This window comes from Panthera onca, chromosome Y (assembly GCF_046562875.1).
Source record: "Panthera onca isolate mPanOnc1 chromosome Y, mPanOnc1 haplotype 2, whole genome shotgun sequence".
In the NCBI taxonomy this organism is placed as follows: Eukaryota; Metazoa; Chordata; class Mammalia; order Carnivora; family Felidae; genus Panthera; species Panthera onca.
Window position 1 is genome coordinate 20468739 of NC_138358.1, and position 17589 is coordinate 20486327.

General features: G+C 51.5%; 2 long non-coding RNA genes across 2 annotated transcripts; both read left to right on the plus strand.

Moving 5' to 3' along the window:
* Positions 1–9945: 9945 nt before the first annotated feature.
* LOC145714901 (uncharacterized) lies at positions 9946–10764 on the plus strand. Its single transcript, XR_014137041.1, has 3 exons — positions 9946–10349; positions 10494–10605; positions 10698–10764. It is a non-coding gene; the product is annotated as an uncharacterized LOC145714901 (long non-coding RNA).
* Positions 10756–11725, plus strand: LOC145714900 (uncharacterized). The gene is made up of 3 exons (XR_014137040.1): positions 10756–10843; positions 10937–11021; positions 11557–11725. It is a non-coding gene; the product is annotated as an uncharacterized LOC145714900 (long non-coding RNA).
* Positions 11726–17589: the final 5864 nt, after the last annotated feature.

The following is a 17589-nucleotide window of genomic DNA, read 5'->3' on the forward strand; positions in this document are numbered from 1 at the left end:
AAGATGTCTTCACCAGAATTGGAAACAACAATCAGGGTGCCTGGGTAGCTCAGTTAGTTGAATGTCTGACCCTTGATTTTGGATCAGATAATGATCCTAGGGTCATAGAATCAAGCCCTATGTTGAACTCCACACTAAGTATTGAGGCTGCTAAAGATTCATTCCCTCTATCTCTGCCCCTTCACCCAATTGTTCATGCTCTCTCTCAAATCATTGTTATCGTCGTCACCCTCCTCCTCCTCCTCCTCCTCCTCCTCCTCCTCCTCCTCCTCATCGTCATCATCATCCATCATCATCCAAGATTTTTAAAAATAAAACAAACAATCATAATGATACTTGCTATCCTAAAAAAGCATAAAACACACCAGAGAATCCTTGCTGCAGATGTACAAGAACTAAAGTCGAGGCAGGCTGAAATTTTAAAAGCTATAACTGAGATGCAAGCATGAATGGATGCCATGACAATGGGGATGGATGAAGCAGGGGAAGGAATCAGTGATATAAAAGATAAAAAGTATGGAAAATAATGAATCTTAAAAGAAGAGGGAAGGAAATAATTGAATCACAAATGTAGACTTAAGGAACTCAGTGACTCATTAAAGTAATATAATTTATTTCATTGGAGTCTGAGAAGTTGAGCAGAGAGAAAAAAGTGCAGAACACTTATTTCAGCAAATTATAGCCCAACACACCCCTGATCTGGGGAAAGTCATAGACATTGAAAGGCAAGAAGCTCACAGATCTCCCATTAAATTAAACCAAAGCGAGCCATCACCAAGATATATCGGAGTCAGATTTATAAACTATAGAGAAAAGGAAGGAATCCTGAAAGTAGGAAGAAAAAAAAAACACACAAAAAAACCAAGAAACAGACAAAGAAACAAACAAACAAGAAAACAAACAAAAAAAACACCTAAACCTACAAAGGAAGACAAATCAAATTCACAGCAAATCTGTCCACAGAAAGTTAGTAGGCCATACATGAGCTGCAGGATATATTCAACTGCTAAATGGGAAAACTATTCAACCAAAAATACTCTATTCATAATGGAAGCACTGATAAGAGATAAGGAGTCCCCCTAATAAAAACTAAATGAAGGTGTGACCGCTAAACCAGACCTGCAGGAAATATTAAAGGAAACTCTTTGAGTGAGGAAGCAAAGAACACAAACAACAAAGTCTAGAAAGGAACAGAGAAAACCTCCAGAAATGACAAGTTTACAGGTAATTACAATGGCAGTAAAGTCATATCTACTGATAATCTGACTATAAATGCACTACTAAATGCTCCAAACAAAAGAACCAAAGTAACAGAATGGATTAAACAATAAGAACTATCCATATTCCGGTTACCAGAGACTCATTTTATATGTAAAGCCACATGCAGGTTGAAAGTGATGAGATAGAGAACAATCTATCAAGTTAATGCACCTCAAAAGAAATCTAGGGTAGACATACTTATATTGGACAAACTAGACTTTAAACCAAAGACTATAAGAAGAGGTGAAGTTGGGAAGCATATCATAATTAAAGGGTCTAACTGTCAAGAATATCTAACGATTGCTGTGTCTCTGACATCTTTCTTCCTTCTTTAGGAAAGCCTGGCTTGCTAGATAGTTTCCTCTTCTGACCGGCTTTGCTGCATCCCAGAGGTTTTGAGTTGTGGTGCTATCATTTTCATTGACTTCCGTATACGTTTCAATTTCCTCTTTAAACCGTTGGTTAGCCCACTCATTCTTTATGAGGATGTTCTTCATTCTCCAAGTATTTGTTCCCTTTCAGAATTGTTTCTTGTGGTGGATTTCGAGTTTCGTAGTGTTGTGGTCTGAAAATATGCACGGTATGATCTCGACCTTTTTGTACGTACTTAGGGCTGATTTGTGTCCCAGTATATGATCTATTCTGGAGAACGTTCCATGTGCACTGGAGAAGAAAGTATATTCTGCTGCTTTGGGTTGAAATATTCTGAATATATCTGTTAAGCACATCTGGTCCAATGTGTCATTCAAAGACATCGTTTCCTTGTTGATTTTTTCATTAGATGATCTACCTGTCCATTACTGTGAATGGGGTGTTGAAGTCTCCTCCTATTATGGTATCACTACCGATGAGTTAAAATGTTTGAGATTAATTGATTTATATATTTGGGTGCTCTCACATTTGGCACATAAATGTTTACAAGTGCGAGGTCTTCTTGGAGGGTAGACCCCTTGATTATGATATAAGCCTCTTCTGCATCTCTTGATGCAGTCTTTATTTTAATGTCTAGATTGTCTGACAGAAGTATGGCTACACTGGCTTTCTTTTGTTGACCGTTAGTATGTCGGATGGATCTCCATCCCCTTATTTTCACTCTGAAGGTGTCTTTACATGTAAACTGGGTCTCTTGTAAACAGCATATTGATGGATCTTGTTCTCTTATCCATTCTGTTAACCTATGTCTTTTGATTGGAGCATTGAGTCCATTGACATTTAGAGCGAGAACTGAAAGATATGAGTTTACTGCCATTATGTTGTTTGTAGAGTCGGAGTTTCTGGTGGTTATATGATTATGAATATATTGAATATATATTCATATTCATCATGTCTCCCCTCAGAGTGTCCCCCTAAAAATTGCATGCAGGACTGTTTTAGTGGCCACAAACTCCTTTAATTTTTGTTTGTCTGGGGACTTTTTCTCTCTCCTTCTATTTTGAATGACAGCCTTGCTAGATAAAGAATTCTTGGCTGCGTATTTCTCCTATTCAGCACTTTCAGTATGTCCTACCACTCCTTTGATGCCTGCCAAGTATCTGTGCATAGGTTTCCTGCAAACGTGGTCTGTCTTCCCTTGTAGTTTAGGGACTTGTTTCCCTTGCTGCCTTCATGATTCTCTTCTTGCCTGAGTATTTTGTGAATTTGACTGTGATATACCTTGCTGAGGGTTGTTTTTGTTGAATCCCATGGGGGGTCCTCTGTGATTCCTGGTTTTTGATGTCCGTGTCTTTCCCCAGGTTACCAAAGTTTTCTGCTACGATTTGCTCACATAACCCTTCTACCCCTATTTGTCTCCCTTCCTCTTCTGGTACCCCTAGGATTCAGATCTGGTTCCTTTGGCATGAGTCACTGATTTCTCTAATTCTTCAGTCGTGCTCTTTTCCTTAAGCTCCCTCGATTTTCCTGCTTCCATATTCTCCATAAGTTTGGCCTCTATATTGCTGATTCTCTGTTCTGTCTCATCCATCCTTGACGCCGCGGCATCCAGCCGTCACTGCAGCTCAGTTATATCATTTTTCATTTCATTCTGGCCAGTTTTTACTTCATTTTTTCTCTGCACAAAGGGACTCTAAACTCCTTTGGACTCCAGCTAGTATTCTTACAATCGTGATTCTAAATTCTGCGTCAGACACCTTGCTTGCATCTGTGTCGGTTAAATCTCTGGCTGTCGTTTCTTCATGCCCTTTCTTTTCAGCTGAATTCCTTCCTTTTGTCATTTTGAGGGGAGAAGAGGAATTCATGAGGTAGAAAAACTTAAATGAAAAAAATTCAAATTAAATATTAATATTAAAAAATTAAGCACGTGAATAGAAAAAGTAGAAAAATGATGCTAGAGTCTAGGCATGTTTTGTCTGGGTGTTGAAAATGGTTTGATACAGTTGAGGAAAAAAACAGGGGGAGGAAAAATAAGAAAAAAATAATAAAAATTTTAAGATGAGAAATCGTTTGAGAATTTGAAAAAAAAAATACACTGAAGTAGACTAAAATGAGATGATGGGAGTAAAACAGATTTTGTGAAATATACACAAAAATATACACAAAATATACACAAAAAATACAGAATAAAGTAGAAAAAGTTAAAGAAAATTAGTAAAAATTAAAAAATATGTATCTTTTGTCTTTCTGTATTCAAGAAAAAGAAAAGAAACGAATTAGAGAAAAAAGATTTAAACTAAGGAAAAAAAGGAAATAGTTTGAAAATCTGAAAAAGGGAATACACTGTAGTACACTAAAATACATTATGGAAGTAAATAGAATTTGGAAAAAATTACATAAAGCAAAACATATAGCAAAAAGTGAAAAAATTATTTTAAAGGAAAGTGAAAGTGAAAATGAAAATTTTCACCTTCTGCAATCAAGAACAAGAAAAGAAACGAAAAAGAGAAAAAAGAAAACAAAGAAAAATGGAAAACGTTTGAAACATTGAAAAGGTGAATAAACTGAAGTACACTAAAATACAATATTGGGAGTAAAATAGAATTTGAAAAAAAGTACGCAAAAGTACAAAACAGTAATATAAATTAAAGAAAACATATTTAATGAGAATTGAAAATAAAAATGAGTTTTCTCTCTTGCTGTATTCAAAAAACAGCGTAAAAGAGAAAAGGAAAAAAGGAATGAAAGAAAGAGAGGAAATTGAATCGATGGACCTGCTAACAGATTGAAGTAGGACTGAAATTATTTCTCTTTCTCCTAGAAGTCAGTCTATGTACCGCTTTATAGTCCATAAACTAAGCCGGGTGTGAGACTTGTGCTGCTGAGAGCGAAGGTGGCCCAGCTAGGCGGGGCTCCGTGTAACCGCTCTGTTGTCCACTAGATGGCGCTGCCAGCCCACTGGGGTGGATTGTTGCCACTCTCCTTGGTGCATATGCACATGCCCAAGAGCGGTGAAAATGGCGCCGTCCAGCTACCCAGTCTGTTCTCCTGGATCAGCAATCACACACCCGTCCTCTGTCTTCAGCTTCTGTCCACTGCGCGCTTTTGCATTCTCCGTGACCAGGCCCCAGGGAGTACCTCTCTCCTGAGTTGCGTCTCAGATGCGCTGGTTTTCCGGGCCCCTTACTTCTGAAGGACTGCGGCTTTGACCCGTCCCGTCCCTCTGCAGAAGGGTCTCACCGAGCAATGGCCGAATGAGCAATGGCTGAACGTAGGCTGCACCTAGGAACGCTTGCTGGGCCCTGCTGCTGCCAGTGCTCCGACACTATGGACCAATGCCAGCCCGCCCCACAAAAAGTTTGCAAGTCAGTGTAACCGCAGCATTTCAGGGATTATGGAAAACCACAACACACATCTGGCACCAGACTTCACGACACTTAACGACCTTGTTCCAGCACCAGCAAATGGGGTGTGCATGGACCAGGTGGCTTCAACAGTCCCTACCAAATGTCTTTCCAGCAGTGGAACCACCTTTTTCTGAGTGGCCTGAGAACCTCCTACACGACCCTGTTCCTGAGAATTAGCCCTTCCCACCACAGCACTGCCAGGCATAGAACTGCGGATTTGCAGACTTTGCGCACCCCGTTTACAGTCTGAATGGAATTTAAACCCTCCTATTTCTCCTTTCTCCCATTTCAGTTTAGTCCGTGCGGCCACGTCCAATTTTCCACATTCTCTCCACCTGCTTTGGGGATGGGTGGGTTCCCTGTATGCTCTGCCCCCGCTTCCACCTGCCCAGTCTCCTTCGCCTCTCCGCGCACAAAAGCACCTCCCTTCCCATGCCTCCTCGCTCTCCAAGTTCACTTCTGCATGCCACGTACCTGCTGAATTCGGTGGTTCAGGATATGCAGATTGCTGTGCTAATCCTCCAGTCAGTTTCCTGGGTGGGTAGGATGGTTTAGTGTTGGTCTGGCTGTATTTCATGCACGCGAGACACTTAAGAAGCTTCCATGCTGTCTGCCATCATCTTGGCTCCTCCCCAAAGGGGTGAGATCTGTAGTACCCGTTCTCCAACATCAGCTATCCCACAGGACAGACCTGGTCGGTGACAAACCTGAAAAGGACATGTAGCAAAAAGGGAGGCCACCCTGGAGGGGGAGGCAGAGAAGTGGCTCCGGACCTGGGAGGGGAGGCAGGGGCTCAATTGCCGGAGCCACGCCCACTGCCCTCCTGCTGATTGCTCCTGAACAGCAGCCCACTGCTCACCTAGGCAGAGCTCCTTCACCCCAAGGACACATGGTCACAAAGTTCACTGCCTCTGCCTCTGCCTCTGCCCCACCTGCACATCAGCCAGGGCCACTGCAGTGTCCGAAGGGCCACAGGGCCGTGGGCATGCTTCCCAAATGCTAGTGGGCTCCGGAAGGAGGCAGCAGGCATGTAAAAGCCTTGGGCCTGGACACTCCACCTGAGGGCCTAGTCTAGAGCCTCATGCCTCAAGTTCCCTTTCCTTGTGCTCTGTGTCCCTAGCCTGAGATTGGGCTAGGGCCCCAAACCGCATGAGTCATGGTCCGCAAAACACTGACATTCCTGACAATACCAGGCCTCCATTCTGCTGGAAGAGGGCGTTCAAGGGTCCAGGAATCACAGCAACACCCCTTCTCTCAGTCCCAGATACTGACGCTCATTCATAAATGAACACACACACACACACACACACACACACACACACACACACACACGTACAAACACGTACAAACACACTTCCTCCCTGTGGCTATCTCCAGTTGTGACTTACTCTCCTTCCTCTGCCTCCTTCGGTATCCCTCTGGTCTCTGTCTGTCTCTTTGTCTCTGTGATAGTTTTCTTTTCAGAACGCTTCCTCCCACCCCACCTCCGTCTCTCTTTCTCTTTCTCTGTCCAGTCCTTGTACCGTATGAGTTCATCTGGGCTCCCGTGTGCCGTGCATGTCCATATGGACATAGTAGGCTGCTGACGGCACAGGGCTTCGGGGGAACACGCAAAGAAACACACAAGTAACAGGGGTGAGAGCACATCCAGACCTCCCAAGCCGTGACTGCCTCCAGGCAGCCCACACAAGCTGGGTATACATGTGAACCGTGAAAGGTCAGTCCCTTGGCCCTTGCCCTGTAGGTTGCAGCCAGCTGGGAGGTACTGAAACCCAAGACACTCCCCAGGGTTGAGAGGGGCTGAGGTGAGCGCAGGGGTCGATAGGCTGGGAACCTAGTCGTGGCTGGTGTTTCTCCACCTGCCACATTCCAGTTTTGTCGGTACTGGAAGGTTGGTATCAGTTGTGGCTGTCTTTCCTTGGCGTCTCAGTGCAAGCTTCCTTGACCCAATGGAGATACTGAATCTGCCCTAGTTTTCAGCCAGCTTTGGCCGCCAGCACAAATGCATGTGTTGTGTGAGGGGGGAAAGCAAGTGTGAGTCGTGGGAAGGAGCTAGCCTCGCGAGCGGGATGTGACAGAGGGCACGTGTGAGTGCAGAGGTCCACTAGAGTGTCTGTGAGTGTATCGTGGCTGGCGCCTTTGAGTACTTTTGCGTGAGACCCGGCGTTTGCGCTGGCAGCGTGTGCGTGTCTGTGTCCACGTGCCGCGTGGCCGTGCATCTTTGTGCCTGAGTGAGTGTGCGTAGGCCGTTGGGGAGCAAAGGAAAGAGACTGGGGGCTTTCCTGATTTGGTGCGTACCGGGGTGGTTCAAGTGCCAAAGTTCAGAGAGTGCCATCCCTTTGCTCCTGGGATCGCGCATGATAGGCAGCCTCCCCTAGGGTGGTGTCCTCTCCATGTCACACACCTCTTGTCACCGAGTGACAAGAGTTTTCCCTAGCGGGAACAGTGTGCCCTAGCGGGTGCACTGCTAGCCTGCTGTCATGACATACATGTCTTCTTGGAGTAGGGATGGACGTAGGGCGTATGCAAAGGAGGCAGACCAGATGCAAACCAGGGTGCAGACAGCGGGCGCACAGCTGAAATGCGTTTCACGGACAGCTACGCTGACCCGCTCAGTGGATTTGCCAGACTATGGGCACGATGACCAAAGGTGGGGGTGTAAACGTGAAAAGCGTGGAGGTCCCCCTTTTCCCGTGTGTGTAGATAGCCTCGTGCCCAGGCCGTACGGGACGCCGAGGGGGGGGGGGGGGGGAATGTGAAAGTCCCCTTTTCATTGACAGAGGCCAAACAGGGCACGCAGAGGGCTAAGTTGGAGGCCCCTGGAGGCGCCGCACTACCGAAGCCCGGGGCTCACTGTGTGCCGTTACACGCTCGCAGCAGATTCCCACCGCCCTGAAAGGTGGGGCCGCCGACGCCACGCCCACTGCCGTCCTCATGATTGGTCCTGGAGCCAGGCTGGGAGTCTGGGCGTGGTTTGCAACGCCCTCAGCTTCAGAGCCGCATGCGCACTTCTCTCACCACAAAGGCCTCTGCGGCAGCATCACCACAGCGACAGCCACCGCCGTGGCTTCCTGGGTACAGCGCCTGTGCGCATGCGCCCCCTGGGCCCTTGGTCCACGGCAGAAGGCGGGAGGGCGTTGTCAGCCATTGTCGTCAGGGCTCCACTGACTGGGTCTGGTGAGGGAGGCCCGTGCTTTCACCTCCTGCCGCTTCGTTTGAATCTGCCCCACCTGCGGTCCTGGGCCAGCTCCACATGGCGAAGGATGTAGTGTCTGGAAAATGTGGCAGTGCCCCGTAAACTGCGGTCGCGTTCGTCATGGAAGGCGGTAGTCAAGAGACCCGGGCTCGAGGGCATACAGTATTCCTGGACGCGACTGAGGCGCCACACGACGATGGTGTCGGGGCCAGAATGCCCCGAAGTGCACAAGAATATCCGGTCCGACGTGAGACAGAGGTGTCCGGCCGAAGGGAGGATTTGAAGCTGCTGGTGGACAACATAATATCGGTGGCGGAGCTGTTGGGCCTGGTGGAGGAGGGAGTTGAGGCGGCGGCCACAGAAATACACGTTCTTGCAGATGAGAAGGATGACCAGAGGAAGCATGAGGAAGACGAGGGACAGGCGGGGGAGCAGGATAATTATGTAGAGGAGGGACAGGAGGAGGAAGAGGAGGTGGAGGATAAGGACCAAGAAGAGGGGGAGGAGGAGGAGCGGGAGGAGGACGAGGAGGAATGGGAGGAGGAGGAGGAGGAATGGGAGGAGGACGACGACGAGGATGAGGACGAGGATGAGGAAGATGATTTTCAAGAGGAGGAGGAGTGGGAGGAGGATGACGATGAGGATGAGGATGAGGATGTGGAAGATGATTTTCATGAGGAGGAGGAGGACGAGGAGGAGCAGGATCATAAGAGAAGTAGGAGGAGGAGAAGTAGGAGGAGGAACAGGAACAGAAGGATTAGGAGTAAGAGGAGAAGGAGGGGGAAGAAGGTCAAAAGCCGACGATCAGGGGGAGGAGGAGCAGGGGCAGGAGCAGCAGCAGGAGGAGCAGGAGGCCTTACAAAAGGAGCAGAAAGAGAAGGGGGAGGATCAGGAGCAGAGAGATTAGGAGGAGGATGGGGAAGAGTTAAGGGAAGTTGCGGAGCAGGAAGCGGGGGAGCAGGGGCAACAGGATTTACAAGAAGAGCTGCAGGAGGAAGAGGCAAAGCTGGGAAAGGAGGAGAAGGAAGAGATGGAGCTGGGGCACGAAGAGCAGGAGCTGAGGAGCAGGAGAAGGAGGAACCAAAGTGGAAGGAGCAAGGTGGCTGGTGCCTGGGGAACGCACAGGAGCTGCACGTGAAGCAGGAGGAAGAGACGCAGATGAGTGCAAGCCTACATCCTTTCCTGTCCTTGCTCGAGGCTCTTCAGACGGAGGTGCAGCCCTTGAATACACATGCCAGCCGGGAGGACTCTCAACTCAAACCCAGCATATGGCAGAGGCGGCAGCGTCATCTGCAGCAGAGAGGTGCCCTTATTCAGGGCATCCGTGGTTTCTGGGCCAAGGCTGTATCCTTCCTGCTGCTGGTGGAGGGTCCAGAGGGGGCTGGGCTTGCGCAAGAGGAAGGAAAGGGCGGTGACATTTAGAGGAACCCAGGACAGGGACTGGAGCTAAGCCGCGCTCCAGTGGCCGGGAACGTGCAAACGTGATCCCATCCGGTGGTCCTGGCTCTGCAATGAGTGTGGGAGGAGGGCAGTGCCGGGGTGGGGGAGGCATGTGTGCTTTACGTCGCACCTGGCACGGAAACAGAGCTGGGAGAGTGGGGCGTGGCGGTGGAGGTCCAGGCCAGGTCCGGGAAATGACCGAGGGCTTCCTCCCACACAAAGCCGCGTGGGGGCACGTTTCTGGGTCCCGCTAGGCATCTTGCTGCGGGGAAGGCGATGTGAATGCCCACTGGTCGGCGCGAGACCGGATGTGTGCTGTCTGGCTGTGTGGAAGTAAGCGTCCTCAGTGTCCTCACGAGCACACAAAGCTAGGCGTGGTTGCGGGCGTCTGGGCATGCACAGCCTCCTGTGCGTGTCTAGCAGAGCCCTGCGCGATCCTGAGACCCCGTGGGCCTGGACGCAGCCTGTGGGGAGGGCTTGAGACCCTGGGGGAGGACGCCAGTCCCGGGGGGAGGACGCCTGGATGCTGTCCACACTGGTTCTCTGGTTCGAGCTCTCTCACGCCCAGCACCTGAAGGCTCTTTGACCTGCGGCAGTTTGTGAACCACCCTCAGATGTCAGCCCTGAGTAGTAAGCCCGATGAAAGCATGCTTCGCCACATGACCAATTTGAAGGTCGGCCTGGGAGTGGGAGGTGGTGTGGGTGGCTGGCTGTGTGGGGAGGGGAGGTGGTGGGGAGAAGTGATGTGTTCCTTCCTCAGGGGAGGGCGGGTCTCCTGGAACAAGATTTCACATTTCTGCCCCACTGTACCACGGCAGGTGGAGGAACACAAGTTTCCCAGGGAATGCCGGAAGATCCTGCTGTTTTTTGGCAAGAACTCCTACTTCCAGAATGAAGTCGTTACGAAGGAGTATGTCCTAGGCCTTGATGGTAAGTGTCCACTGACTGCATGGGCGGCCGTGGGTGGAGGGTTGAATGTGATAAGTTCTCTGGCGCCTTCTCACATACGCGTCTTCCTGCAGGGTATAGGGCGTCTCATTCCAGTCCCATCCAGTGGCACCCAAGGTACAGACAGGAGGCCTACAGACACAGGCATGACAACAGCAGCCTCAACTTCTTCAACTGGTTCTCTGACCACAGCTTTGCCGGCTCTAGCAGGATTGCTGAGGTGGGGCCCTGTAACAAGGAAGGGAGGTGATTTTCATGGGTTCCCCCACTGCGTGGGATAGCTACCTGAGGCCTGGCCTGTCTCCCCTACCAGATAATCATAGAGGATCTTTGGCCCAACCCCCTGCCGTATTTCAAGATGAAGGAGGCCCCAGGAGAGAGAACTGAGAGGGAAAGAGGTGAGCAGCCAAGGGTGTGGGCACGGAAATGTGTGCCGTGGGGTCCAGGGCACAATTCTCTTCTGCATGGAGGCACCGAGAATGACAGCGGCCCAGGAGGTGACCCCAAGTCAAAAGGGCATCAGCCTGAGACAGGGAGTCTTAAGAAGTAACGTGTCCAAGAGGCTTTGCCCCTTTGGGGAGCCTGAAGGTGGGAAGGGGGCTAGACAAAAAGAATGAGCAAAGCGGGACAACCAAAGCTGGCTCATCACATAGCACGGTGACAACTGTCATTCCCGGACCTTGAACCCCACCCTCAGGCCTCCTACCACCATCCCACATGTTGTCTGGCTTCTGGATCCCCTTGTCAGCTTTGGCACAGCTTATCACACCCTCCCATCCTACTTTCCGTTTGGAAACATTCAAGCAACCTTACTCAGGGCCAAGATAAGACTCTCACCTGTCCTGTGTGTGTGTGTGTGTGTGTGTGTGTGTGTGTGTGTGTGTGTGTTTCTGTCTGTCTGTCTGTCTGTCTGTGTGTACCCATATATCCCAGGGATATGCACGATCTTGAGAAGAGTATGAAGGAGCGTCGCACTTCATCGACCCCAGTGGAAACCCTTCCGATGCTCACCGATGGTCCACAAGATTCTCCTGGCCATGAAATAAGGACAAGGGTGGTGGTGACACGTGGCGCAGGGCGGGGGTCCAATACATTTGAAGAAATATAGACTGGGAGATAAACAGCATGAAGTGTTTGTGTGTGTCTTCCTCTCAGGTTCGCTCTGGGGCGTGTCCATGTATACATGCGGCTGTCCAGAGGTGTAAGTGTTCTGTGCCTGCACACTGGAGTTCCAAGGAAGGGCGGGACGTAGGACATTGTCTGTAGGGATGGGTCACACATTGGGATTGCATGTGAGGTCAGTAAGATTGAAGCAATGGGGACTTGAGTGAGGGAGGCCAGGGCACAAACCTGAGAGAAAGGCCAGTGCCCAGGTTCATAGCTTTCCTGTGAAAATGAGGAAATTCAAGGAAACGGAGAGGCCAGCACAGGCCAGGGATGTCCAATATTCAGGGTTTGGGCATGTCCATGATGGTGCCCCCAGAATCGCGCATGGGGACACCCTCAGTCATGTTGACTGAACCGCCACACAGAGAGGAATTCCCAGGGTTGATTACCCTCTGGTTTTCAGACGTCTACCAATGCAGACTGTCTTGTGGACAAGGTCAGGATCTCAGGACCAGCCACACATATTTGAGGGATTGTGAGCAGGTTGTAAGATTGGTGTCCAGGGGAAGGAACCGAGGGACCAGAGGCAGAGTGGGTGGGTAAGACCGATGAAGTTCTGCTTCAGGCAGAGTTGACAGGGACAACATACACACTGCAGAGAAAACAGCCCACTACAGTCTCACGCAACTCCAAAATCACAGCCAACTTTTCTGGTTCCACTTCCTGAAGCTGAGCCTCCCAAACACCGCTTCACTTATTCTCACACACACACACACACACACACACAAGACTCCTGAAGGAGTCCTAGTGCTGATGCCCTTGTGTGAACTTTGCTGTTTCTGAAAAGACCTCTGGTTACGAATGGGTGGCCCAGATTGCAAGCCAACAGAGGGGAGGGTCGCGGGGAGGTGGGGCTCTTCAAGGGCACGAACACGCCAACCTCTCCCGTGTGCCCTCTGCCCTCTCATCATCAGCCGTGATGAGTCGGGAGATGCTCTTCCTCTGTGTCCACAGGCTTAAGCCGTGTGTCCAACACGCCATGTGAGACTTGTGAGAAGACTCCCAAGTGCAAACACCAGCAGGCGCTCAGGGAGGTCGCCTCGTCCCAGGCAGCCTGTGTTCCTTTGCCTGAGTGCCAGGACAAAGGCTGCCTCAGCCACATAGGGAACGATGGACTTGTGAGGCCTTAGCATTCTGTGCAGAGGTCCCCGGCAGGCCTGGAGCTTAGAAAGGACTGGGACGAGCCTCACCTGCGAAGACGTGAGTGCTGGGATACTCCTTACACAGCAGATGGCTGCTTGCCAGAGATGTCTGTGCTAGGGATGGGGCAAAAGCTCCACCGTGCGAGCAGTGCAGTAGACAGAGTTCAGCCTTGTCCATCGCAGGCTCTTCTGTATCCCCAAGTAACACGGCCCCCAGCACAGCGTGCCTGAGACTGACATCCCGACACTAATATTCCTGTCTCCCAAGCTGCCCAAGCTCCCCAGGATCCCCACTGCACAGCTCTGCAGTACAAGAGGCTTCTCTGCAGTGGCTCTATTCCAGAGAAGGCGTGGGCAGTCCCAGTGCATGGAGGCCTCTTGCCCCTATCATATGCAGACAACATGGTCAGCGGGGTGTCAGCACGCTGTGGAGTTGAGGATCTGTGCGACCAAGCCTTACCTCTTCCAGGGCAGAGGCTGTCGCACTCTCTAGAAGGGAAGGCAGGCCTTTCTCTCGCTGCTGTCTGCACACTGGCTGGAGAAGCACGTCTTCTCAGCTGCTTGATGGGTAAATGTCAGGGTACCCTGGAAAAGCTCCCAGTGCTGACCCGAGTCTTTGGGTGTGAACATCCAAAGAAAGTATGGCCAGTGATTGTGCAGTGGGAATACGGCCTCAGTGGTCATGAGGCTGGGCCCTTTGGGGCATCTTCCTGCACAAGCAGGCCGTTACTTGATAGGTCTTGCCGAGCAGGAACACTTTAGGGGACAGGTGAACACAGGGTCCCCCACATGTTAATATCTCCAGCCAATACCTCCTTAGGGGCCAGGGTGACGTTTCCGCCCGGCCTGTCCCAAAGACAAGGTACGGACAAGGTGTGGGTGTGGAATGCACTCACGGCACCCAGAGCCAAACCCTCGAGTGTGGACACTTGAGGTCCGTGGGCAGAGGCCTCGGTGCTCTGTGTCCGAGGGATTACAGCCCTCATGCTGCACACCCGGCATCCCCGGGTGTCCTCCCGTATCCGCAGCTCTCCCCGGGGAGCCCTAGGGTCCAGGAGCTGCTAAACCCCCTGCACAACTGTATCTGCTGCCCAGCGGCCTCTTCCACCCCAACATCAGCGTGTGTGGGCTCCAGAGTGCTGTCCCTCGAGAGAGGACACCCTCAGCAATTCAGGAGCCTTCTGACTTCCATGTCTCTGAACCACACGTGTCTCATTGGCCTGTCGGGATCGTCACATTGTTCTCTGTTCACAGGAAATGTCTCGCATTGCCTGTGCTCCTCTGTCTCCCTGAGTGAGCCCTGGCGTGTTTGTGTCTTTTCCTGGCTTTGCCTGTGCCGACACCTCTCTGGTGATGCCTCCTTGCCTGGCCTAAGTGGGCACAGCTGTACCCGTGTAACCGCCTTCGTCTCTGCACACCTGTGTGTTGGGTCAGCTGTGGCTCTGGTGGCCTGTCTTGTCTTTGGTGTATGCTTCTGCGCTTGAGTGTGCTTCCCTCTGCATTCAACCCCTTTCTTCCACTGACAGATCCAGTTGCTGTCCTGCTGTCAGGTGGAGGGGCTTCTGCGTGTTCTGTTCTATGTTCCAGGAGCCAGAAATCCTTCCGTGCCTGTAGGACCTTCGTCAGAGGATTGGCCATGCACTCACTGCCAGCCAGTGAATGTCCCCAAATGCAGCTGGCTTGCTGTGAGCATTCCGTCACACCTCTATTTTCTGTCCTTCTGTTTTCAAACCCTCTGCGCCCGAGGGGCTCAAACGTCACTGGCCTGCACGTTGCAGATGCAGGCGTAAATTGTGAAAAGCGGACCGGCAACGTTTTCCCACTTACTCTTTTGCCACGTGGCATGTTCCTGGCTGGGAGAGACTTCCCCCTGCCAGTGTGTGTCTCGTTTCCGTGTGCCTCCTGTGTGTTCTGGTCCCTAATTTGTCCATTACGTCCTACCTGGGAGTCTGATTCATGTTTGCAGGAACGAGGCTGACACCTTTGACTGCTGGGTTCTGAGCTCAGCTTAGTCCACCAGGACTAGTGCGTGCCTGAGGGACACAACGGGCAGTGACGGATGTGCCCGTATCCTTCACGTGCAAGCGCTCCGTCCAGCCACCTTCACCGGGACATTTCTCAGCGACCCCTCTTTGTTTGTGGTGAGAGCACTTGCCTCTGAGAAATCTGACGAGGCGGTGAAGCATTGCTTACGGCTGCCCTGTGCAAGTTAGATCTCCAGAACTCATGCACATGGCATGACTGCATCTTCACACCCGAGGCCCGACACCTCCTCATCGCACCCTCCCCTGATTAGCACCACTCTACTCTCTGGTGGACTGCATGCCTTTAACTCCTTTAGTCTCCTCAGGAATCCATCAGGCAGGGCTCACCACCACTGTGCTTCTGTCAGGGGCTGGCTTCTTTCAGTGAGCCCAGTGCTTTCTGCACTGATGCTCAATGCACCCGCAGAAGGGTGAGCCACACTAAGCCCGGCGGCAAACCCTTTGGCCCTACGTTTCCCACATGTGTGCCTGGTGGCAGAGGTGCACAAGGAGCCCGCCTGCATGCGTCTCCCAGGTCCTCCACAGGGTACAAAGTACCGCCTCAGGAGGCTGATCCGCATCACATGGGCATAGCTCTGCTTGCACGTGTTAGCCTTTCGTATCATACAGGCAGCCCAGACTTAGAAATCCTGCTACCTGCTTACAACTATCCAGCCCTCGTGCTTCTGCAGACGCTCTGTGTCTGTACAGACATTTGAGTCACGGTCTCGTGACCTTCCAATACAGCTTGATGGTCTGTCCTTAGCTTACAGCCTGGGATGCGGTTCTCACTCATTGTCCTCCCCTCGGGTGCGAGTTTCCTCCATCACTGTGGTGGAAGGTAACCTTTATCACCATACGTTGGCTTGAAATTACTGGGCGGATCACCTGTCTGCGTCCGGGGATCCGAAGGAGACCTTGGCTCTTTTGCTCACGGTCCACCCTTTCTCTGTGATGAGTCGCTTTGGATGAGAAGCTTGCCAGAGGCGAGGGGGCCTCAGAGTTGAGCACATTTCCTGGGCATCTGTGAGAACTTCGTTGGTTCCACTCGGAAAGCGTTCACATTCATGGATGTGCAGCCTCTGCTTTTGCTTGAATTTGCCGAGCTTTGGGACGTGATTTCTTCCCGCACGTGCTCTGCCTAAATCTCTGCTGTGTCTTTCCGGCAGTCCCGTTTCCTGTCTCCTGCTGGTAAGTACAGGGCTTCCAGCAGCCCTGTGGGGAACGGGTCCTTGTTTTCTTCCCTGCGGTGCCCTCTTCCTCACCCCGAATGACCTCATTGCAGCTTCCTTCTAGTTCAGCGATCGTTTCAGACTGCCCTTAAGGTCCAGGTGGGAGCGGTGCCTTTTGTGCTGAGGGCTGACCACTGTACAGCATTCGTCTCTGTGCAAATTGCACAGGTGAATTTCACCAGGTGAAAGTGCACACTGCAGTTGCCCTGTCTTCAGAGTCAGCCCACCTGTCTCCGCCTCGGCTGCCCCTGCTCTCCTTCCTCCTACCCTCTCCTTACCTCCCCCTCCCTTGTCTTCTTCCTGTCCCTCCCTCCCACTTTCCTTCCAGCTCTCTTTGTCTTCGTCTCCCTCCTCTCCATCACTAATGCCTCCCCCTGTCTCCGCCTGTCTTCCTTGTAATAGGTGCCCCTCTGTCTCTTCTTGTCTTGCTCCTCCTCCCTGTCTCTCCCGCCAATCTCCCCGGACTCTCCCTCTCCAGGCCGGTCTTCCCCTCCACTCGTCCTTCCTTCATCTGCTTGCATGTGTCTCTCTTTCTCTCCCTCTATAGCTCTGTCTCTCTGTGTGTCTCTTTCTCACTGTCTCTCTCAGTGGACCTTCTGTGTCTGGGTGCATGCTTCTTCAGAATTCTTGTTGGTGCCTGGGAAATGGGAAGGGAACTCGTCTGCTTTCGTGTGTACTAGTGAAAGCAGGCACGGGGCTTTCTCAGAGACAGACACAGACAAGTTTGCAATTCTCGGTGAAGGGCCCCTAAGTGCCCTGCTTGGTTGGGGTTGTCCTCCTTTTCGTGGAAGGTTAGATTTCCGGACCAGAGCAAACTACTAAATCCTACTACCCATCTCCCTGGCGCTCTGTACGGAGATCAGTAGGGCACCAGGGGCAGATGGTGCTCTGGGGGTTGTTCTTTGCTCTGAATTGCAGTGCAGTGAGTTCTACTGAGCTGCTTTCTTGCAAGGACACGGTGGTGGGGTGGGTCTAGGGTGGGTGTCACTGGTTCTGGGTGGGCACCCACCTTACCTCCGCCCTCAGCCTGACGGCCGAGGAGGAGAAACCGTGCAGACGGCCATGTGGCTCTGGTAGGCGCGACACCAAGGACTTCTCCAGGCCTTGCCCAGCTTCATGAAAAAGGGGCAAGGGACGGAGCATGCCGTGGCTCACGGCGTGGACATTCCTGTGCTGAATGCTCTGGTGCCCGCAGTGAGGCCTCTGGGGAAAGGGTGTACAAGCGACCACAGACTGTGTGATACCCGGGACCTCGCAAGTCAGGCCTGGAAGGTGACAGCGCTGAAGAGGACATGCAGCAAAACGGGGGTCACGCTGGCGGCTGGGCACTTGCTCCAGAGCCGGGACCGGCCGCTGGCGCGCGCTTGCTGGCGACCAGCACCCTGTCTTGCTGTCTTGCAA